Source organism: Canis lupus, chromosome 17 (genome assembly GCF_048164855.1).
Source record: "Canis lupus baileyi chromosome 17, mCanLup2.hap1, whole genome shotgun sequence".
Classification (NCBI taxonomy): domain Eukaryota; kingdom Metazoa; phylum Chordata; class Mammalia; order Carnivora; family Canidae; genus Canis; species Canis lupus.
The window spans coordinates 54,815,507-54,839,148 of NC_132854.1; the positions used below are offsets into that span (position 1 = coordinate 54,815,507).

General features: G+C 46.9%; 1 long non-coding RNA gene across 17 annotated transcripts in view; it reads left to right on the forward strand.

Moving 5' to 3' along the window:
- Positions 1-23,642, forward strand: part of LOC140608127 (uncharacterized) — a 172,463-nt gene that overhangs the window by 134,480 nt on the left and 14,341 nt on the right. For 5 of the 17 annotated variants that reach the window (XR_012010143.1, XR_012010122.1, XR_012010123.1 and 2 more), the window contains 2 exons: positions 2,036-2,159; positions 6,444-10,677. This is a non-coding gene — a long non-coding RNA (uncharacterized lncRNA). Of the gene's footprint in view, positions 1-2,035; positions 2,160-6,443; positions 10,683-12,551; positions 12,855-16,802; positions 20,992-23,642 lie in introns of those variants that run through there. The other 12 variants (XR_012010124.1, XR_012010133.1, XR_012010136.1 and 9 more) reach the window with 7 other exon arrangements.

Here is a 23,642-nt window from a genome sequence, read left to right on the forward strand (position 1 = left end):
TTTTTACCCGAGAGAAATAAAAACCCATGTTTACAGAAAGACATAGGTACATGAATGGTCAAAATGACTTTACCATAGTCCCAAACTGGAAAACCAAATATCCACCAACAGATAAATGGAAAAAAAAAAAAAAAAAGTATGGTATCCTCATACCATGGAATATTACTCAGCAATGAAAAGGAATAACCTTCTGACACACCCAACAACGTGAATGAATCTCAATGACATTATACTGAGTGAAAGAAGCCAGATGTAAAAGGGAAACATACTACGAATATGAAATTCTTGCATAGGCAGAGCTAATGTATTATGATTGAAAACAGATCAAGTGGTTACCTGGAGCTGGGGTTAGAGGGGAGTGTTGACCACAAAGAGGCACAAGGAAATTTGGGGAGCAATGGGAATGTTCTACATCTGAATCGGGGCGGTGGTTACGCAGGTATGTCTGCCCAACCTCATCAAACTGCACACTTAAAATGAGCGCATTTTATTGTATTTAAGGTAAACCTCAATAAAGATGTATCAAGAAAAAAATACTCCATTGCTCCTCACTATGTCAGAGTAAAGTAAAAAATACTAGTCTTACACACAAGGTCCTTGATGATGACCCCTCTCTATCCCTCCCACTCCGTTTCCTGCTAAGATCCCACCTGTCTTGGTCCACCACTGAAATACCTACAGCTTCCTGGTCCCCATTTTTTTTCATGTCTCTGTCTCTTTCGAAGTGCTATTCCCACTAAGCATCCAGACCTCACCCCCTGTCACCTTGAAAGCTGACGCACTCCTACTCACCTTTCAAGGTCACCCCAAGTCTGCTTGAACTTCTCTCCGAGGCTGCAGCCAGTATTTCTCTGATACCTTCTCACAGCGTCCTATACAGAAGTCCAGTGTGATGTTCTCACTGTGGTATCAGAGCTGATCGCTTTCCAGTCTCCCTTTCTGAGCTCCAAGCATCTTAAAGCCAGGGTCTGTCTTATTATGTTTTGTAGCCCTAGCACAGAGCTTGGCCCATGTGGCTAGTGAATGGACAAATGGATGAATGGATAAAGCATTTTTTAAAATTTCATTTATTCATGAGAGACACACACACAGAGAGAGAGAGAGAGAGAGAGAGAGAGGCAGAGACACAGGCAGAGGGAGAAGCAGGCTCCATGCAGGGAGCCTGACGTGGGACTCGATCCCGGGTCTCCAGGACCACGACCGGGGCCAAAGGCGGCACTAAACCACTGAGCCACCCAGGGTGCCCTGAATGGATAAATAAATGCCCTGTCTATCATTAGAAGGACCCAGTAAGGAGCAAGTAAAATAAGAGGCGAATTCCTGCACACCATTATGTGAGCGTTTGAATTCACCCTATCACAGAGTTGTGTGGCTAAGACTACATCCTCTGAGAACCTCCGCCAGGGTAGAGCCGGTAAAAAGAACTTTGTCAGTTGCTATCTTGGGATCAGCAGGACAAACGTCCCAAGATGAGAGAAGCTCCCCAGCTCCTCGAGAGGTAATCAAGAGAAGCTGGACTCGAGGAACTCGGAGCTGACAGGTGGTGGCTGCATTCCCCCCATGCTATTCGTTTCTATAACATTTTCCACTATTTCATACAATATTTGTTCACTGATATATGTAACCTAATTATATTTGCACTTCTAAGAACATCTGTTTTAGATTAATATTCACTCTTTAATCCTGGGCAGTAAGTGTCACCCCGGCGGCCAAGCAGACACAAGGCAGAGAGACCCCCTTGGCCATTTTCTTGACGACGTGGTGTTGGAGCAGCTGCTTTATATGATTGGGATCCATTTTCTTCACCTTCACTGGGGCTCTAACAAGAAAGAGCTGGAACTCCGCCAAACCTTCCTCCCTCTCATCACCTTGCTGCTTCACCAACGTCCCCTCAGCACCCAGTTCCATTCTGTCAACACTGCCTCCAGCTTAATGAAGAGTGACAACCAACCTAGGCGTCATTTTCTTGAATGAAGGGAATGGTGGCATTTTATACCCTACCATCATTCCCTGACCTTCTACTTTTGTTTCACAGATACTTTTCCTTCGGTTTTGCCTGCATTCACTAGAGAGCCCTCCAGCCTCTCCTCCTGCACAACAGCCATTCATGGCCTTTTTTTTTACTGCCTGACATCGAAGGTTAATCCAGCAACATAAAGGTTAGTGAAATCTCTCTACCAAGTCGGTGCTCAAAGGCAAGTAGGTGAACCTCTGGAAGGGAGAGTCAGGGAAGGCGAGTGGGAGGGGTCAAGAGTGTCAAGTCCAGAGCTGACTCCCCTGATCCTTTTTTCAAGTCACGAGGGAGGATTCCTTTGCTCACTTATTTATTCATTCTTTGAACCTTGGCTAGATGTCCCAGAAGTGGCCTCATCTCTAACCCCGGGCCCAGAGCTCTGGCTCCGGCAGGGACTCCAAAGCTCCCCAACACCGCCCCAGGCTTGCCCTGAACAGTAATGTTTTGTGGACATTCGAATCCACCAAGAGCTTAAAGATGGTTCTTTTGGGAGAGAGCCAGGCGACGGAATGACCATTATCAGCAATCTCTTCTCTGAAGAATCCGAGCCATGGGAATAAACAATCTAAGCCTCTCATACCGCAAGAGAAGGAAAGGGGTGGCAGGTGGGGGCGGGGGGGGTGGGATTGGAATGTTTGCTCGTGTTTTCCTAAAACATCCAGTGAACCATGAACCTAAACTTTACACCTGAGGCAAACTGGGAATTGCTATTTTAACAAAGCGCAGCTTAGAAAACAACCTGCACACGTTTTGTGTCTCGGGCCAGCCCCCGAGAGATTTCTGGCAGCGTTTTATGGGTGACTAATACTCAAGTTAGTATCAACACGGGTTTCCCAAACACGGCCTCTTTGGGGGTGAAGGGTGGACTTTTCACCTGTCTGCCAAGGCGCTGCTTTGCCACGTGGGATGTGGGAAGGAGTCTTTCTCCTGGGCATATGATGGAGCTCTGAAGATGCTTACGAGTATTATGGCCTGACGTAGGCTCTCCCCACTTGGTCTGTTGGCCTATCTCTGGTAGAGAGGGACCAGAGAGAGCATGCGTGACATGAGACAGGACAGGCCCTCCTTTCTTCCACAAACATCTCTGGAACACCTCCCGCCCCATGGGGCCTTTGGGGAATACCAAGATGAGTAAGCCACACTTGAATGAGGGCAGATAGGAAAGCAAATAATTAAAATAATGCGGCCAAGTGCTGAATAAGGTTTGTACCAAAGGCCGTGGGAACACAAAGAAGGAATAATTCATTCTGCCAGAGGGAGTCAAGGAAGGTTGTGTAGAGGGTCACCTCTGAGTTGTCCCTTCCTAGAGGAGTAGGAATGTCCAGGTGGGAAAGGACAAGGCAAGCATTCCCGCAGGCAGAGGGGGCAGCAGACACGAAGGCCCAGAGGCCTGAAAGTCCCGTGAGAAGTGTGATGTGTCTGACGTACAGGGTCGGTTCGAACAAGCAGAACGGGAATGGAGCTGATACCCGGGTTGGGGTCAGAGGTGTGGGCATGGGAGCCACACTGAAAGATCCAGACTGAGTTCTTTGCATGGACCTGAAGATCTTAAGCATGAGTATGATGTCTCAGATTTTGCAAAGATGTGTCAGGCAGCCTGCAAGCAGGTAGGTCACAAGCTTGTACCATAGACCAGACCCACTAAGAGGAAATAAAAGCTAAAATAAGTTAATTGTGGTGGAACTGGAGAGGGGAGCCAGGCATGTGGCCTTGGAAATAATGGAGTCAACAGCACTGGGTGGCTAAGGAGCTTTGAAGGGTGAGGCAGGAAGGGAGTCAAGGAAGATTCTGAGGTCTCCAACCTGGCCACCCGAGTCCTCGGTGATGGTGGTAATGGAGCCGGGAAACTGAACACAAGAGGTGGAAACATTTGTCCCTGCTCATCCAAATGTCAGTGTCTAGCAAGAGGATAAGAAGCGGCCCAGGTAAATGTGGTTGCTTTCATAACAGTCATAATTTTAAATCGATTGCTATAAAATAACCCTTCCTTTTATTGTGGGTGATGTTAGACACACATTCTTCGGGGAGACAAGTGAATATCGTGTTGGTGTAAGGCCCTTCGCTGTCCTCAGCTCTGCTCCCTGTCCTTGGCACTGGCAGGGAAGAGCAAGAGCCAGGCATTCTCTCTGTCTTTCTCACCATTCCCATATTTGTTGAGTGCCTAGGGCATGGAGGGCACTGGGGAGAGTGCCTGGCTGAGAGGTCAAGCCCTGGGGTGGCTGCTTGGGACACCCAGAAGCAATTGGGGTGCAATTAGGTGCGGTATTTGCACGAGGGCAGATGGCAGGGCAGGGGTGGGGAAGAGGCCCCGCAGGAGTGGCCGTGGGACCTCAGAATCACTTCCTTCTCCCTCCAGTGCAAACAGCTCCAGGAAACAGCAGCTCAGAGCCCTCAGGCTGATTGTCACTCTGTGTAGTTAGCCCCCCTGGCTGACCAGGGGCGGCCTGGGCTGCGCAGAGAGCGGTGCCTGTCACGTAGGAGGCCTCAGGCTGCGGAAATGTGAACTTCGACGTCCAATGAGGGGCGCACAGGAGGTTGAAACCAGAGATTAGGAGAGGCTAAGGAGATGTCCAGCAGAATTCTCCGGAAAAGAGAGGCTTCCTGAAAGCTGTGAGCTGCTTCCTGCGTGAGGAGCAGGGAGGGTGTGCAAGGGGTCAAGCACTAGGGCTGGAACAGACCCGGGAGAGAGGTCCCACCTTCCTGGGGCCTTGAGGTCCTGGAGCAGGAGGCAGAGTCAATGGGGAGCCGGCCGCTCAAGGTCTTCAAACAGAGATTTGACTTGGAGGAATGGTCATTTCAGCAGTCGTGTCTGAGATAAACGGGCTGGGGAGAAGCGAGAGATGAGGGCAGTTAGCAGGCCACTGGGATACGTACGAAGCGGGAATCTGGCTTTTATGCTGCAAGCGCTGAGCTACATCTTCACATAACTGTATACGATCTGGATTATTGCTCCTGCTCCACGGTTTGGTAAAAGTGAAGCACCAGGACTTAAGAAACATGCCCTCGTAGGTGGCAAAGCTGCTTCACAGCCAAGTCCGTTGGACTTCCAAGCCCGTGCTGCCACCGTCCTGTTATTGGAGGCAGGTCCCAGCGAGGATGGAAAGGAAGGACAGTGATTTTCAACTCTGGCTGAACATTAGATTCACCTGGGAGCTTTTCAAAATCAGGATGTCCAGGCTGCACCCCAGACCAGTGACATCAGGCCCTCCGAGGCTGGCACCCCAGACATCATTATTTATTTGAAGGGGGATTCCGGTGCGCACCTGAGTTGGAGAACCACTGCTGAAGAGATGTTGCGGAGGGAAGAATTGATAACAGCTGCTAGAACGTGTAAAGCCTGAGAGAGGAGGAGGAAAGAAGGCCACTTTAAGACTTTTTTACTTGGATAAAGTCTGAAGGAGATGCTAGTGGGGAAACCAGGAGTTTATGTTTATAGTCCTACTCTACCCTTGTAGTGTGATGTCTGCGTGGAAATGCCCAACCGATGCTGGGCTTCAGAGGTGAGACCAGACCCAGCTCAGCATCTCTGCACGTCAGCACGGCGTTGTGCGGGGGCCAGCTCGCACCAGCTTGGGAGAGCCATCTGCACCATTTTCCGACATCTTGCAAGCCAGTTTTTAACGTGGCCATCCTTACAAATCAAAGCGTAAAAATTTACAGTTAAATAATCTTAAGAACAAATGTCATAGATTCACAAAATTCATCCCTTCCTAATGACTTTGCCACACTTTACCTTTTTTTTTTTTAATTTAAATCTGGGCTCCTGAGATGGTTTATATTTATTTTAGCTGTATGATGAGAAAAGTATATAATGGTGTCTTACATGCATCTCTCGCCAAGTCCACGTCAGCCGTGTTGATAGCTTATAATTGGCCATGATGAGGAATATTTGCACTGTGAAAATTGGCAAAAAACAAAAATTAGGACCAGCACACCACTACCTGAAACCTTATGGTGAATGGTCTATGGAGAAAAGCCTATGTGTGAGCAGGCTCCAGGAGCCCCACGAAGGTGAAACAAAGAGAATAAGGTAGAAACTTAAGACCCCACAGATGAGGGAGAGAAATCAGTGCCAGAAACACTTTTTAATGTTGATTGATATTTCCCCCCACACAGGCTCTCTGCACTACTCAGGTCCTTTGGGATCTCTGCTATTCCAAATAAACCTGTTTCATTTAGCTCCATGAATAAGAAACTTCTAGTCCGAGAAGATATATTTTATATGCACACATAAAAATACTCTGTTTATATAGCCTTTTCCTTTTAAGGAGCTCACAGCAATTACACATGTTCTCATTATTCCTATGAACGCCCTGGGGAAGTAGCTAGGTGGCGGAGGAAATAGGAAGGAATGAAAAAACTGTTAAACTAGAAATAAGGGCATTACCTAGCCTGAGTACTATAAACAGTCTGTCTTCTCTCGGTGCAGGAAACCCTGACTTCAGATCTTTAAAGCATCCTGCTTAAGAAGGTTCTAGAATTGGACTCGTATCACTGGCATTTCCCCAGGGACCTGGCTATGGAAACCTCCCTCTTCCTCGTTCTTCCGCTATTTTGGGCCTACCTCCTAACTGGGGCCAGACTGGGGTTTACTGTGCAAGCCTGCCGGCCCCAGAGGCCCGGGGAGTTCACCAAAGGGCCAGCCCCAGGAAAGGAGATGGACCCCGGGCAGGAGCAGCAGCCTCTGCATCGGGAGACTTTCCTGCGTGACTCACTGTCTCCGTGATGCCTGTTCCTGGGCTTGGTGCCAGGGACACCACTGTCCCCTGTGCACCAGCTGCTTTGTCCCAACGGGGATCTAAAGGGCTCCCCTGCCTTTCCTCCGCATTTCCCTGTGAGGCTCTGGATGATTCCAAATCAGTCCTTTGGCATCCAAATCAGTGTAACTCGAGGGCCACACCTTCTCCATCCACTGGGAGTTCATCTGCCACCGAGCAGCACATACAAGGTTGCTGCTGATGAAAACTGGAGGAAAGAATGGAGTGCATGCGTGTCCAACGCAGAGACAAGCTGAGAGAGGCAAACGGACAGAAACGGAAACAGAGACAGAGAACAGAGAGGGGCAAAGAGTTACAGAAGAATTCCTAAACAGAGATATTATTTTCTTTTGAGTAGTTCTATTTTGACTAAGAGTTTCACTATTTGTAACCGGTAAATCTTCCTGCTGTGTAACCCTGGTCAAGTGTCCCCTTAACAACTCCTCTGGAGGCGACCTGGGGGAGGAGCTATGACCCGAGAGCACTGCCTTTGGGAGCATTTGTCTTTGGCCAGATATCCCTGGACATTCAGAATGTGGGGACCCAGTCAGGTGCAAAGGAGACACCCCAGATTCCCAACAAGGACCTCCTAGAGGCCACAGATGGCAGCGAGTCCCCCCTTGGAGCACTCCTGGGCTCTCCTTCTTACCAAGCTGTGAGAGGAGCTTCTGGGGAGCTCCCCGAGATCCGAGGACCCTCACACCCAGCCAGAGTGGCCTCCGAGGCAGCCGGTGGTCCGCACCAGCCCCACAAAGCAAACAAGTCGAGGGAGTGGAAGCAGCACTAGCTTGGGAGCAGCTTTTGTCCACCCAACTCCTCAAGGCCTCTGGGCTCAGGTTGCTCACGTGTGAGATGCCAGGGGGAAAGGAGTCATACAGTCCACATTCATGCTCCGAGCGCTCACGGAGGGTCAAGGATGTGTGGGGTTGCAGAAACAAAAAGCCAGACGGCCCACGTGGACTCAGGAGACATCACCGAGCCTATAGGCCCGGGTCTCTGAGGGCCCTTCCGCCACACGTTCTCTCAATAGTTTCACAGTGGCAAGAGGGCATCCCTAATCTCCTGACCTAATGAATTCAGCCCCTCCTAAGCAAGAGGAATCACGTTTTGTTTGTTTGCCTACAAAAGTTTGGGTTCCCAAACTTAACTACTTGCCACTTGCAGTGTGGGTGTCTGAAATGTTAATTGGGCCTCACCACAGTCCCTAGGGAGGTAGGTGCTGTGCCATCTGCCGCAGTCAGACACACGCTTCAGGCTCCTGTCTGCTCGGGGCACCATATGCACTACGTCAAAGAGGCACAGCCCAGCTGTCCAGAAGCTTCTAGAAACCCTGGAGCTCACCCACAGAAAGGACAAAGAAACAACTGAGCAAACTGGGATAAAATGGTGTTGTCAGACCAACAAAGGGAATGCAAACGAAGAGCTGGTGAAGAACCAGAGATGGTGGGGAGGGGGGTGGTGAGAGAAGGAGAGAGATGAGTCTGCCCAGGCTGGACAATGGGGTTGGGGTGTGGGGTCACTCCCTCTGTCTCCTTGGTCCGGGCTTGCCAGGATCTTTTGAATGGTGGACAAAAGAGGATAGAGAGCAATGGGGTGGGGACCCAGGATGAGGCCCCACGGGGACTGCCCATCCCAAAGGGGTGGGGACATGGGTGCAAAGTCACGAAGGCGGGTAAAACCCCTCCAGCACTCCACTGGGCTCCTTCCACAATCCCCCCCCCCCCCCCCCCCGCCTCCCCAACATCTTACACAAGAGCCTCCTGTTGCGTTGATATGGGGGGAAAGTGACTAAGGCAGGGGTATGACTAAGGAAAAAAAACTAGGGAGTCTCCAAGGCTTGCCCCCGCCCCCAGGTTCCCTGGCTCCCTCCCCATTCCGTCAGTTCACAGGCTCTGACATAAAAGGCAGGAAGCTACACACGCTAAACAAAGCTCCTTAGATGTCAGGAAATTAACCTGGGAAATCGGAGCCAAGAGCGATTAGAGGCGCTGCTCAGAGTTCAAACACCACCACGGGCCTCAGATCAAAAGCTGTTTGCTGGGCACCCCAGGCCGGGCTCTGCCCAACTGCACAGCCCCGAAACCCTGGCCCCGGGCCGCCCGCCTGCGTGCTGTGCATTTTCTCTGCCCCGTGACTTCAGCCTCACTCAGATCTCTGCCTTTGACTGCTCTTGCCAGCGGAGTTTGGATGCCTGCCCCGGGGAGTCAGCCCCAGGGGGGAGCTGCGCCCCTCACCCCCACTGCAGGGCTCCCGCCCCACCAGGAGGGAAGATCACACACCTAACCTCAGATGGGGTCCAACAAGTGGGGCCCCTGGTGCCCCCCCAGGAAACAAAGAACGTCCTTAAAAGGAAGGGGGGTAAACTGGGGAACCGGACCCTCCCAGCTAAGAAAACAGATGCCTCGTGGAGGGTGGAAAGGTCAGACCAGAACAAACCATAGAATCGTGAGAATCATTGTTTGTGTCCGCAGCAATAATAATAATATCCCTTTGAGTCTCGACATCACAATCTTTACAATTAAGGGCTTGGACTGGGGGTTATGATACGTACCAGTTATGAGGGCCTGAAACTCGTGAAGAGCTTTAGCATTTTGTGTCACAATGAAGTCCTCAAGGATTTGCACACCATTTCATTCCTATCTCCAGTCCCATGTACAGAGCAGGAAACTGAGGCCCCTTAAGGCCCAGTGGCTTGCCTAATACCACAAGCTGGCAGGTCGCAGAGCCTGTAATGAGTCCTCATACTAGTGACTCGTGGTCACTTTCAAGAACTGACCCACTCTGAATGGGGTAAGCCTTTGGGCCACACACCCCTGGTCCGGAGCTGACAGGCCAGGGAGAGAGCAAGTCAGAGTTGCTCTCCCACAGGACTGGCGTGAGGACCTAGCAAGGGTTGTTAGAGTGTCTGTGAACCTGAAGCGATTCAATCAGGCTTAATCAGGGTTCTACAGAGACGCAGAAACAATCGGATGCATGTAGAGATAGAAAAAGATTTATTGTTAGGAGTTGACTTGTGCAATTGTGGAGGCCAGCGAGTCCCAAGATCTGCAGGGTGAGTCCGCAAGCTGGAGACCCAGGAGCACTGATGGTCCAGTCCCAGGCCAAGGGCTGACAGGCTCGAGACCCAGGAAGAGACAAGGTTGCAGTTCAAAGGCTGTTAGGAAGGAGGAATTCTGTTACTTAGAGGAAGGTCAGGGTTTTGGGGATTTTTTTTTTTTTTTTTTTTTTTTTTTGGTTTTTTGTCCTATGGAGACTTCAACTGATGGGATGAGGCCCACTCACATCGGGGAATACCATTTGCTTTACTGAGTCTACCAACTGAAATCCGAATCTCGTCCAGAAACACCTTCACAGAACCACTCAGAATAATGTCTGACCAAGGATCATGGTACCTCCATGGCCCAGTCGAGTAGAAACATAAAACTAACCAACACACAGAGAAGGGCCAGGGCAGCAGTGGGAGGCCAGAACCCAGGCAAGACCAAGCGAGGAGGCCTAGGGTTGCAGGGAAAGCCGGCTTAGAGAGAGGAAAGTGATCATCCTCAGGGAGGAATTAAGGGATGGAGAGGGTCACAGGCCTTCCAGGTCCCATGAGGGTCCCCTGCGTCCTTCCAGTCCCCTGCCCCCTGCCTTTCCTGAGTTCGTCTAAATGGGTTTCTCTTTCTGACAACAAAACCACTTGTGATTAGAATGAGCACGCTGTGGACACCTTTGAATTTTACTAGGCCCTCCCATGCTCCCTGGCTTTAGACCAGCCATTAATCAAGTAATAAGCCATCCTGAGTGTCACGTACTGCCAGGGTACATGCCCTGTACTCTCGGTTCCTGGATAATTTACATTTGCACCTTTGATCGCACACAAGCAACCACATGCTGTTGAAATAAAATGTTTTCATGTGATTCGGGTTTGCGTGAGGTTCTTTGACCTGTGAGTCTCAGGGACAGAGTTACTCAGCAGGTGACGGATCTCATGCAGTTGCTCAGCATCCAGTTCACCATGCAGCGTTACCATTCTCGACTCACTTCTCTTTGAGAATTTTCTATGGAAAGTCACATATTAGAGGGTTTTCCTGAATTTAGGACCATGTGGTGGCCCAGGCTGCATCCCCTCCAAATGCCATAGGTCTACTATACATTGTCATGAAAAAAATTTTTTTTTTTTAGAAGTCTCTGTCAATTCTACTCTTAGCTCTTCGGAAGATGGGCTCCATGCCTTATGCAACGCTGGCTTTTGTAGGTAGAAGGCAGTACTTTGAAGCTCATAGTGCACAATCCATGTTGAAGTTAACTCTCATTTAATCCTTACAAGATCATGCTGTTCTCTGGTGTATTAATCAGCTTAAGCTGAGTTAGGTGGCAATAGCAGAAACCCCACAAATCTCAGTGTTTACCGCAGCAAAGTTTTATTTCTCGTTCATGTTATACACGCACCATGGGTCAGCTGCAGCCCTTCCCATCCTCTTCATTCCAGAACCCAGTGACAGAAACACAGTGGTAGACCACATGGGGTCTCCTAAGGGGTCTAGACAGCAGCCACACGATTCCCTTTGCCAGCCAAGGCAAATCTCACAGGCCAGCCTGGCGTCCATGGGGCAGGGAGGTATAGTCCTTCCACTACAACACGGCCGGTGCCAATAGTCACATGGCCACACCTGGCTCTGTGCGACGAGGATGCATACTCCTTCCCTGGGAGGGACAGCGAGATTACTAACGCTGATACCACACGGCACACTGCTTTATAAACCAACCAACCAACAAACAAGACGGAGGCGAAGCAATTGCCTGACCAATGACCGTATTGGTGGTGGGTTTAGTGTTTGAAGGAGATCATAAGATTCCAGGGCGCAGGCTCCTCCTTCGCCATCGCAGCTATTTCCAGGTCTTCCTACGGCAACATGCACCTTGGGGACCCAACCTGTATCTCGGGCCACCGTCCAGTACTGTTAACATCAAGCTGTCACACCGAAACATTTGGCCCTTGTGTACTGTGTTTGTAAGGCGCCCCTGTCCGGGGCCATCAAGGTCACCCACGCAGACAAAACAAGCAAGCACCGATGGCAGAACACAAGGTAGAGCCAACACTTGAATCCTCAATAAGTGGAGTCCTCAATAAGTGGAGTGGAGTTATTTTGTTTTGTTTTGTTTTAAATAACAAACATTTGTTTGTTTAAATAACAAACATTTATTGGTGTCACTTACGGTAGAAAAATTTCCTACACCAGATGTGCATGACCCAATTGTTAAATCGAACATTTCCAAGGTGAACACATGCCCTAACACCAGCTTTTTTACCCACTTTTTAAGATAGCCAATTCTTCCTTTCCCCCCCACCCCAAGACATGTGAGCATCTGCTAATGAAAAGCAGTAAACAGCTACTTGGGCTATGGCATTTTCAACTCCATTCCAAGGTGAAGATTCCAATGACATTCAAGACTTAAGTTCTCTCAATTTTCTCCTAACAAAAGTTCCTGAGTCCAGTATTTACAATATCACAGCACTAGCAGCTGTCGAAATTTATAAATAATTTGTCGAAATTAATGTTTCTCTGGAAGAACTGCAAGAGTTAAGAAGAAGTCAGATATGCCACTTAGTCCAGCGCTTGGATACAGTGTTGGATGAGAGCACTGGCTGTAGAGTCTGGTTTGCTTCTAGAGGAATTGGTTGGTTAGTGCCCCAGGATGGAGCGAGGTCCTATCAGAGCAGTGCAGACGTAGTTCTTACTGGAATTGGTGCTGATGAGCGACTTGCAGGTAATTCTCACCATCGTGTGTGCTTTCAGATACATGGAATGGAAGGATTAAATGAGGAAATTGAGATGGAACTGGACAAATATCTTCTAGAAATCTCAGCCGTGATGACAGAGTTATCAGTGATCACGGAAAAGAAGCAAGATTTCCTTTCCTGGATGAAAATGTCATCTCCTTTCTAAATTCCCTACCAGTTTGGAAAAAGGTAGACTTGACTTTACCCCGTGGAATTGGTGAAAAACTGATTTTGCGTCTTGCAGCAGTGGAACTTGGCTTAACAACCTGTGCTCTTCTGCCAAAACGGGCCATGCAGTTTGGATCCAGAATTGCAAAAATGGAAAAGAATAATGAAAAGGCATCTGATAAATGTGGAAGGCTCCAGGTCATTTCCTTAGAAGACCTCTCTATTGAAAAGGATATTGAAGTGTAATATTTCACAATGTAACAGCATTTACTGAACGATGACTGTGTAAAAATAAAACGCTCTGCTGCTTTATTATTAAAAAAAAAATTCAAAATTTTTCTCAGTGTAACCGAAGCAAAGATAGAAAGGAGGTGATAGTGCCTGAGGAGGAGGACAAGACTTTGTCACCCTGCAGGGTACAAAAGAGAAGGAAGACAGTGCTGTCTGCTTGCAGCACTTCGGGGTGGTGCCTGCTGGGTCCCTCTGGCCGTGGGTTGGTTACATCCTGCAGTAGCAGGAAGGAAGAGTCTGGAAAGCACGGAGCCTGATGCCTGGGAAGAGCTGGGCACCAGTCATTTGGCAAGGGCCTTAACTGTGGCCTGGTCAGCATTTCCGGAGTTAATGATTCCCGTCACCACTAACAGCACCCATCCCAAATGGGCACGCTGGTGGCTGTGGTTAATGATCACTCTGGCCAGCGAGTGGCTCTGCTCCAGGAAAAAGCTACTGCACGCAGGTTCCCCAGTCTAGAAAACAAGTCAGAATTCACCATTTTTCTTTTTCCTGAATCATTTCATTTCCTTTAAGTTGCATGGGTGACACGTCTGGCCTTCTGAGGGTAGTGGATCCGAGTTCAGGCTGGAACACGGCCACAGAATACCTGGTCACTATCCCCGCCAGCATGTTTAAGCAGCTTGGATTTGATTCCAATACACGTGGTAAGTCATCAGGATGCATCAGGCCTCACGGGGGGGAGACACACACACCATCTTGGATGTTCTTCCAAAAGAACGTGCGGAAAATGCAGCCCTTCTGCCAAACCAAAGCCTCCTTTCCCACCTGTGCCACTCTCTGCCCTCGGTCCGAATCCCCAACACACTGCAGTGTGCAGGTGGCTGTGATGGGCTCCCGTGCTGCCTCGGGACACCCTGTGCCACCTGTCCTGGGCTCTCCTCCCGTGTGCCCCTACACAGGTGACCCCGGGGGACTTTGAAGGACAAAAATAAGAAGGCTCAATGGGGCAACCTCCGCAGCATCTCACCACTCTGCACTGCTGATAAGCAATCGGCAGGCCTTCCTCTGGGGAAGGATGGCCCAAAAGAAAATCCAGAATTGCAGCCTGGCTGCGGGCCACAGTGGGGCAGGCGTATGGGCTCTCAGGCATGTCAGATAGAGCACTCCAATTCTCAACTAATTCACAGCCCGACCTCCATCTGGGAAACTAGACATGGGGTGATGCAGAAGGAAGTCCCTGAAGGCATCCTCCGGACCCCCCAAAGCTGCCATCCCAAAGTTACTATAATTCGCTCCTGGGCTGGGCATGCTGATAGCACACAGGCCAAAGGACATTAAGAAGATTAATGTTAATATAATGTTAATGTTAATAATAAATATTCATGTGCAAGGGGGCAAAAACGATTACAGAGGACTTTGCAGAGCTATGGCCTGAGGATAAACCAAGAGCATTTAGTGGCCAACACAGAAAACACGGACTCACAGCTGAAGTTCTCTCCCCAGCAGTACAGAGCCGAGGGGCGTGTGACACCTGCCCCGGGGAACCCGCCAGCCCAGTGGGTGAGCAAGGACCCGCACAGCGAGGGAAATGACACCCAGTAGGGGAAAAGTGCCACGGAAGAGGTGCAAATGAAGCATTTTAGGGTGTCCAAAGAGAGGTTGCTCTCCCACAGTGGTGAGGCCATGGCTCCATGGAGCAGAGACATTGGAGCTAAATCTGAGAAGGAGGTCAGGATGCAGGCTCATGGGGTGGGAGGAAGAGAATTCATTGGCTGCGGCCAGGACTATAGCAGAGGTGCTGGGGTCTCCCTCAGAGCCCCTCCCCGTGTGCGTTCCCATGGCCTGGCTGCTGGGCCATCGGCTCTCCTGGCTGCTCCCAGCTGCTCCTTTCCCTGGAGCTGGTCCCGGGCTCACCAGAACATCCCACCAGATAGATAACCACACCCTGCCTCTGGGGGTGGCTGACTGCCAGGGGTTGACGGATGCAGGGACACCCAAGGCCCCTTGCCTCAAGGCAGGGACAGTTCTGCAGTGTATGAAGTTATGGCCCACCCCCAGTGACTCACACCCAGGCTAATCTCTTTGCTGGCTTCTCTCCCCACTCCTATCCTGCTTCCCTCACTCCCCGGCCTATTCTTCCTAAAATCATCTCTCTGGTGAATCCCATGTCCTCAATCCCTGCGTCAGGCTCTGCTCCAGCTTTCCCTCCTGCGGCTGCACAGGTGCGGTACCAAGGCATGCCTGGGGGAGCCTCGAGTTCCTCGGGGAGCCACCTGTTCCACGTCCCAGCCACAACTGTCCCTTCACTGCTTCCACCCCTCATGCCTTCCTTTGTTCCTCCTCCTGCCAGGGAAGCTTACTCCACTTACCTATCGCTTTCAAGAGCTAACTTGAGTTTTAATTTATTCCACTCCCAATATCCCTTCATGTATATTTTAAAGCACTTAAGACAGGTGCCAAAACATGTACCTTTTTTTTTTTTTTTGTCTTTGAGACAATTAGATCAGAACTTAATCATCCAAACAGCTGTTGCCACTTCCAAAGTACTCATCTTGAGAGATTAATCACTTCCTCCAATACAGCCACAACCCATCGTAATTTAGGGATTCCGCGTCTGGGTTTGCCTTCAGAGTATGTGTCACCCACTAGTGAACACAATAGCCTACAGCAATTCTCTGTCCTTCGAATTTTTAGGGAATCATCCGCGGAACCACGACTGGCGGTTGCAGATTAGTGAAAGTATGTGTCTATTTTGGAATTCCATAGTTTTGCACACCCAGGGCTGTCCCTTGGATAGCAACACCCTTTCTCCTACAACGCTGCCCTCACCCCAAGCAATCCCAGCAATAGCAAATATTTGCTCCGTGAAAGTGATTTTTCTTCCCCCTATGAGACATGGATTCACACCCGATGAGTTAGGTAGGCATTGATTCCTTCATTCAACAAATATTTATTGAGCACTTTCCACACGCAAGCACTGTGCCATAAGCCTGCCACATCAAATAAAAGATGGTTTTTACTCACTCGGGACTTAGAGCCTGCTTGAGGAAAATACAAGTAAATGGACAATATTTTGAAGGATGATTTGCAGTTTGCCAGATGAAGGTGGGGCAGGAGGGAGAGAAGGAGCTTGCAGGAAGGCATAGATAGGATTCTGGCCCAGCAAGGCCCTCCTGTGAAGGGCGGACAGGAGAATGAGCACAGAGGTGAAAGGCCGCTTAAGCTGCTGAGCAGCCAACCAGGGTTTGTCTTCAGAGTGATGGGAAACCACTGAGGGTTTAGGCTATGACCCAAAACAACAACCAACAGAGCAAAATCACATCATGTGACTAAAACCCATGAATCCGTTGTAATGTGTGTGCTCCGTATTCTTCATGTGGGCCAACCTGGCTAACAACCCCTTAACTCTGCGAGACACACGTTCTTAGGCCCACATCACAGATGAGGAAACCGAGACCAGGGAGATTTGGTAACATGCCCAAAGTCACACAGCTGGTAAGTGGCCAGTGAATTGGGATTCAAGCTCTATCTCTCCATATCTCTCAAGTCCAAAGCCCAGAATGACCTCCCGAAAAGAAACTCAGCAAAAAATATGAACAGGTACATCATCTTGGAGGAAACTTTGAATTCTGAATATATATACAGTGTTCAATCTGGGCATACATCAAAGCATCAGAGAGACGATAATATTGAACCACTTTATACTCACTTAATTGGCAGGAAACATTAATAATCATGCATGATGCCATCTAATTTGTGTCACTAAACAGTCATTAATATATTGATGGTCATACTGTAGATTTACATAAATCTTTTGGAAAGCAATATAATAATAGATATTGTCATGAAAATGTCCATCTTGCAGGGCGCCTGGGTGATTTCAGTGAATTAAGCATCTGCATTTGGCTCAGGTCAAGATCTCAGAATCCTGGGATGGAGCCCCGCATCCGGTTCCCTGTTCGGCGGAGGTTCTGCTTGTCTTTCTCCCTCTGCCTCTGCTCCTTGCCCCACGTGCGCACTCTTTCTCTGTCTCTCTCAAGTAAGTAAATAAAAATCTTTTTTAAAAATGTCCATCTTCCTTTGCCACCTCCAGAATTTATCGTAAGGAAATATTTCAAAAGTGGGCCCAAAGTTTATCACTGAAACATTATCTTTAATAGCGCAAAATTGAAAACACCCTAAATGTGGAATAACAGGACAATATCTAACCCATTATACAACCACTCAGTGGAATATTCCGTAGTCATTTAATATGATCTTTACGAGGATTACATAACACCACGTGACCGTCACATAAAAATTAAGTAGAATATAGTACACTATTGACATTTATGAGGCATATGGGCTAATATCTTTGCAAATTCCCAGGTAAGAGAAAACCATTGTAGCCTACAATTTCCTCCTTTAAAATGCAGTACCTAAAAATGTTAAGTAACCCCTTAAGACTCTTAATGTATCTACGAGCTCAGAATTGGCTTATAAAGCTATAAATATAAATTCTGCCAATAAAATAAACTCTAGGTTGCATTATATCATACTATTAGTGTACTTACCCAAATTTACTGAAATCTGCAAAGAAACAACATCTATCATTTTGTGAGAGTCCCTTGCAAGCTCCATATGCAAGTACAAAAGCTGTATTGAAACGCTGCTCCCAGGAACGGTGGGCCAGGTTGGTTGACTCACTGTGGACTCTTACTTTCCCACACGACAGTTTTGAAAACCAGCCATTTCAAAATCAAACCCCTGCAGAATTACAAATTATCACAATCTTTGAAGTTCCGGGCAAATAATTGAAATTGAGAATGTCAGATTCAAGCATGTCAACAGCTAGTACCATTCGTAATTACAAATGCGTTATGATGACAGCTATTTGAGAATGTAGACATGGAGCCAATGTTGCTTGGAAACACGAAAAGACAGTGTCATTGGGGTGAAAGAAGTCTAAGTAATATCTTCCTTTTAAACCATTCATTAAGTATTCTGTTGTTGCTTTACAAAAAGGAAAGGTCCCATAATGACTTATTACTCTACAGCCATATTCTTCTAGATTGCACTCCATTGCCTTTAGCCCTTTGGTATTTTGTAGTTTTTAATGTGTTTGCAAGGGCCTTAGGGTTATACCGAGTGGGTCAAGCCTGGAGAATTAGCAGGAACTCGCAGCAGAACTAACCACATCATGCTTCCTATGGCATTCAACTAGAGATGTCAAAAGCACGAGTGGCTTTGTACCCGTGAACACTGCTGCAAAGCCCCTTACTTAGGCTTCAAAGATGATTTTCGAACACTCAAATAAAGGCACACGCCTAGGATTCCTGAACCCCCACCTGAGTGATGTGACTACAACTACACATTACATCCGGGGCTCTCTGTACGTGAGTCCGGGAGAAAGGGAAGAAGGGAGACGGGAAGAATAGAAAGCAGGAGGAAATCATCGTGTATTCATGCTAACAAGCCTTGCAAGCCAGTTTTCTTTTCCTTGTTTTCACAGCTCCTTGTGTGGATCCCTAGGGGTCATTCTCTCTGTCACCAGAGATCCAGAGATAGGAGGGGAGAGGCAGGTGGAGCAGGTGACAGAGGCTCAGCCTACCCATCAGCATGTGAGGCAGAAGCTAGGCCTGATGCTCCTCAAGCGGGGGGGGGGACCTCCACTATACAGGAACATCTAACTGGAAAAGCAGATGCTTTCTGTGTTTGCAGGAGGGGACAGGAAGAGGAGCGCCACAAATGTTCAAGTGCGTGAGCTTTGCAATCTGTAAAAGCTCATTGTGTTTTCACCTAGTATAACTAAAAAGTAATAACGCAGAGAAAGAAACTCTGGTGTCCAAACTGAAAGCAGCCTAAAGAGAAACACCAGTAACAAGGATTAGTGGGGATGGGGAACAGGGAAAACGACACCGCATTTAGCTTGGATCTTGAAAATGGCGAATCTTCTGTGAAATCTGACATCCACTTTTTAAATAACTGGACTTCATAACATCTTTACACCTGGGGCTTATGCATTTTTCTTATTGACCAAATAAATTCAGTAGAGAAATGAGGTAAAAGCCTTAGGACAAGAAGAGGGGAGAAAGTTTAGTTGTGCAAGACAAGTAAGTTCTGGAGCTCTCGTGCACAGTGTGTGATGATAGTTAACACCATATCATATGCTTGAATCTTCTAAGTGAATAAATCTTAAATCATCGCACCACACACACACACACACACACACACACGATAACCATGTAGAGGTAACTGTCTGCTATATTGCTTAGCTGGATTGTGGTGCTTATTTCACAATGTTTAGATATAGCAAAATATCAAATTGTACCTTTTAAATATATACAATTTTATATATCAATATCTCAATAAAGTTGCTTTTAAAAAAAAGAATAGCAGAGAAAAGAATATTTAAAATGTTTTAGGAGTCTTAGCACCTCATTCTTTAAAAACAAACAAAAAAAGATTTTATCTATTTATTCATGAGAGCCACAGAGAGAGACAGAGAGAGAGGCAGACTCCATGCAGGGAGCCGGATGTGGGACTCAATCACAGGGCCCCAGGATCGAGCCCTGGGCTGAAGGTAGTGCTAAACTGCTGAGCCACCCCAGCTGCCCCTATTTTACACTACTCTTCTTTTTTTATTTTATTTTTATTGGAGTTCAATTTGTCAACATTTAGCATAACACTCAGTGCTCATGCCACCAAGTGCCCCCCTCAGTGCCCATCACCCAGTCACCCCGCCCACCTCCCCTTCCACTGCTCCTTGTTCATTCCCCAGAGTTAGGTTCTCTCATGTTTTGTCTCCCTCACTGATATTTTCACTCATTTTCTCTCCTTTCTCTTTATTCCCTTTCACTAATTTTTATATTCCCCAAATGAATGAGACCATATAATGTTTGTCCTTTTCCGACTGACTTACTTCACTCAGCATAATACCCTCCAGTTCCATCCACATCGAAGCAAATGGTGGGCATTTGTCGTTTCTAATGGCTGAAGAATATTCCATCGTATACATAGACCACAGCTTCTTTATCCATTCATTTTTCGATGGACACCGAGGCTCCTCCCACAGTTTGGCTATTGTGGACATTGCTTAGCACCTCATTCTTGACCAAACTCTCAGTCTACCACTGCTGGAGTGCAGAGCAGTGAAGAACAAGAATGGAGCATACCAAGGTCACCCCTCAGAGAGCCCAGGCTTCTGGAGCCAGCACGCCCTCCACCCCGCTCTTCCCCAAATGACAAACTCAACCAGTAGTGACTGTCCTTACGGATGAGGCACAACCAATCCTCATCCCACCGACTCCTTAGATCCACCGTCTTACAGAAGACATGGTAACTAACTGAAGAGTGGCGAGCACTGTGGTGGACTCCCTGGCTACCACACCTCTCTGCACGAGTGTAAAGCGGTCAGGCTCCTACCATCCCCACCCAGGAGCTTCTTCAGGAATGTTCCTGGGGCATATTTCTGCTAGCAATCTCCTGGAGGAAGCTTCTCTGTCTTGAAAGACCATCCCAGGGGGAGGAACTCTCTCTTCATCCTTGGGCAAGGACAAGATGCCTCTTTTTCCCAGCAAAGCTCACTCTAAGGACAGCAGAGGGGGAAGGGAAAAGATAGCAAAGATCCTGGGTGGCATCACTGAGCTACCAGCCTCACCAACCCCACAGCCAGCCCAACCTCTGCACTTCATACGAATGAGATGATAAATTTCCCGAGTGTCTACACCAGTATGAGTCAGAGTCGATTTCCTTTTCATCAAAAGCATCCTGGCAGATGCAAAAGCCAGAATCCCAACTCAGGTCTGTCTGATGACCACACACCTACTCATTCCAAAAGTTTTCTAGTCCGAGAGGCTGTCTCTGGTGAGCGTAACATCTCGAAGGTGCTCCAGCCCAACAGCTGCAGTGTCACTGGAGTCAGACAGATTAGATCCCAGCTCTGCCATTGATTATCTGTGCGATCACAAACAGATTCTCTCTCTTCCTTATGCCTTTTACCTCATCGGAAAAGTGGGAATAATCTTAGTGCTTGCCATAAAGGATGCTTGAAGACTGAAGCACGTCTCCATACAGTGAGTACTCTGTGCCCATTAGCTGTCCTGAGAAAGGGAGCCTCATGACTTTTGGCACCTTGGTTCTTCACGGAATTTTTATGTTTTTAATAAGGTGAATTATTTTCCCCTGATATATTAAATCTATGTCATAATTAAAATAGTGTTTCCTTTTAAAAAAAAAAGTGTTTCATTAATGTTTGTCCCTGTCTGAGCTTTCAGCTTTTTAATTAGTGACTGTCCTCGAGAAAACACAGCATCATTAAAGAAAACATTTAAAATGCACCCATAGTATCACACTACCTAATTAAAACTATTTTTGCTCCTTGATATTACCTTTGAGTGTAATATTTACATATCCACGACCATAGTGAACATTCCACTTTGTTTGCTGTTATTTTTACTTAAATCACAGCACATTTCTCTGCATTTCTATACATTCTTTAAAGTATTCGTTTTAATGGTTTTATGATATTGCTACAACATAATTCACTGAACAGTCTCCTAACATTGGTATTTTGTACACAAACTGCCTCCTTATTTTTTTTATCTTGAAGATATTACAGCAGCAAACATAGATGTTTACAAATGCTTTGATTTCTGTGAATTATTTCCTAAATAAAAAATTCCTAGGAATAGAATTACTGTTTCTCGGGTATGTATTGTCTTTATGCCTCCTGCTGTATAATTCCTTCTAAAAGGATTGTTCCAGTTTGCAACTGTAAACTTTATCTTAACTAGTCAAGACTGAAATTGAGTTCCTTTAAGCAGTTACTTGGTTTGAAACATCACAGAAGTCTTTGTACTTTAGTGAAATCGGTATTTTGATTGCCTTGCCATGGTTTCAAACTTTATAAGTCAAGTTCTGCTTTCTTGCTTTGAAAGTTCCCCTTGAACCAATCAGTCTTTTTTTTCCCCCATAGGCCATGAACTTTTAAAAGGCTGTCTGCTTTTATCTCCCTGTCTCCCTTCATGAATCTAATTGGATTGATATAGACCCCCAAGGATTCGTAAATGGCTCAAGGACACCATTTTAAATGGATAATCTAACCCAACTTCATACTTCCTGTGAGAGGCACATTTCCAGTCCGGGAGTGAAGCGGTACAATCGCTCCAACCAGATGGGGCAGCTCTGATTTCCCCAGGTCCTTGGAAACCCACCGACCACTCTGTGAAATCCTGGGACATTAAGAAAAATGCACCCCATGCAAAGTTTAATGTTAACTAACCCCTTCTCACTCTTCCATACAACAAAAGTAACGAGGCTCTTTTTCCTTTGGAGCATGGAAAGTGGGTTTGACTACACCAGGATGAGTCTCCTGGGGGTGTATATTTTTCTTTGGTTCGGAGTTTACCTGACTCATGGGCAGATACCTCTCAGTCATAGGCAAGGCGGTGAACACAGCCCTCGATGCTCCTAAAGGGACTTTGTCGAGCTTGCTGTGAGGTCTTTCCATCTTCTCATGTTTCTGATGATGATCAACCCTAATCTAAATGCAGACACTAAAACACAAGGCACTTTATAATTTGAATAATTTGAGTGACTAGGTTCTAGAGGAGTCGTTCAGATGATGCAGGGCGTGTTTATGTTCTTTTTTTAATATCCAGACTAATATCCACATGAAAACACAGCATTTAAAACTTCTAGACTAATATCCACATGAAAACACAGCATTTAAAACTTCTGGTAGGATTCCCAAAGTATGTCTAGAGATATACTGGAGTTACAAACCCCGGGTTAAGAAACACTTCAAGTTCAAGGATCTAGTTGTTGTTGTTGTTGTTTTTTTTTTCTATAAAACATCAGATAGTAAATACTTTAGATTTTGAAGCCCAGATGGTGTTTGGAACAACTACTCAACTCTGCCAGCACAAAAGCAGCCACCAACAATTATAAACAACAGGCACAGCCATGTTCCAATGAGCCTTTATTAACAAAAAGAAGTCCAAAAAAAAAAAAAAAAAAAAGTCCTGGATTTATACTTTGTCAATTTTGATTTAGTGTGTAAATGGTAAAGTGGGAAGACCATCCATCAACTCTGTAGTCTCGCTCTCTGCAATTTGTGTTTGCAAGCCCATTGGTCCATTCCATTAGTTTCTGTATTCATATGTCATGGGATTTAGGATGTAGCTATTGATTCATTCATTCAAACATGAGTTTTTTTGCTACCTACTGTATGCAGTCACCCTTTAGTTTTGTCCTTAATTAGTCCTATCTCTATTAAATATGACGAAGACCTCATTTTTTGGTGATGTAGGTGGAAATTAGTTAAGAAAATTAAAAGCTGAACCGCAGCAGGCAGTAAAAATCAATTTTCATTTTCAGGAATTTCTGATGAACTGAGATCTGAGCATATTGATTAGAATGGCTTCTCTGGGGATCAGGGAAGACTCGAAGGCAGGAAACTGTCTGATGTAGAAGAACATAGTGAGCTTGGAGCTAGTGACTGGTGCTACAAATATTTAGCTGTGTGTCCTTTCCTTAGGCAAGTTGTTTAATTTCTCTGGGACTCAATTTCCTCTTCTATAAACCAAGGGATTTGGATGAAGTTGGATTAGATGAGTCCCAAATCTGCTCAAGCTTTGAACATTTAGTTTTGTGTCAACCAGTCTATGCTGAGAAGCTTCCATTATGCCAGAAAGCAAGCAATTTAGAGAGATTTCTTCCTCTA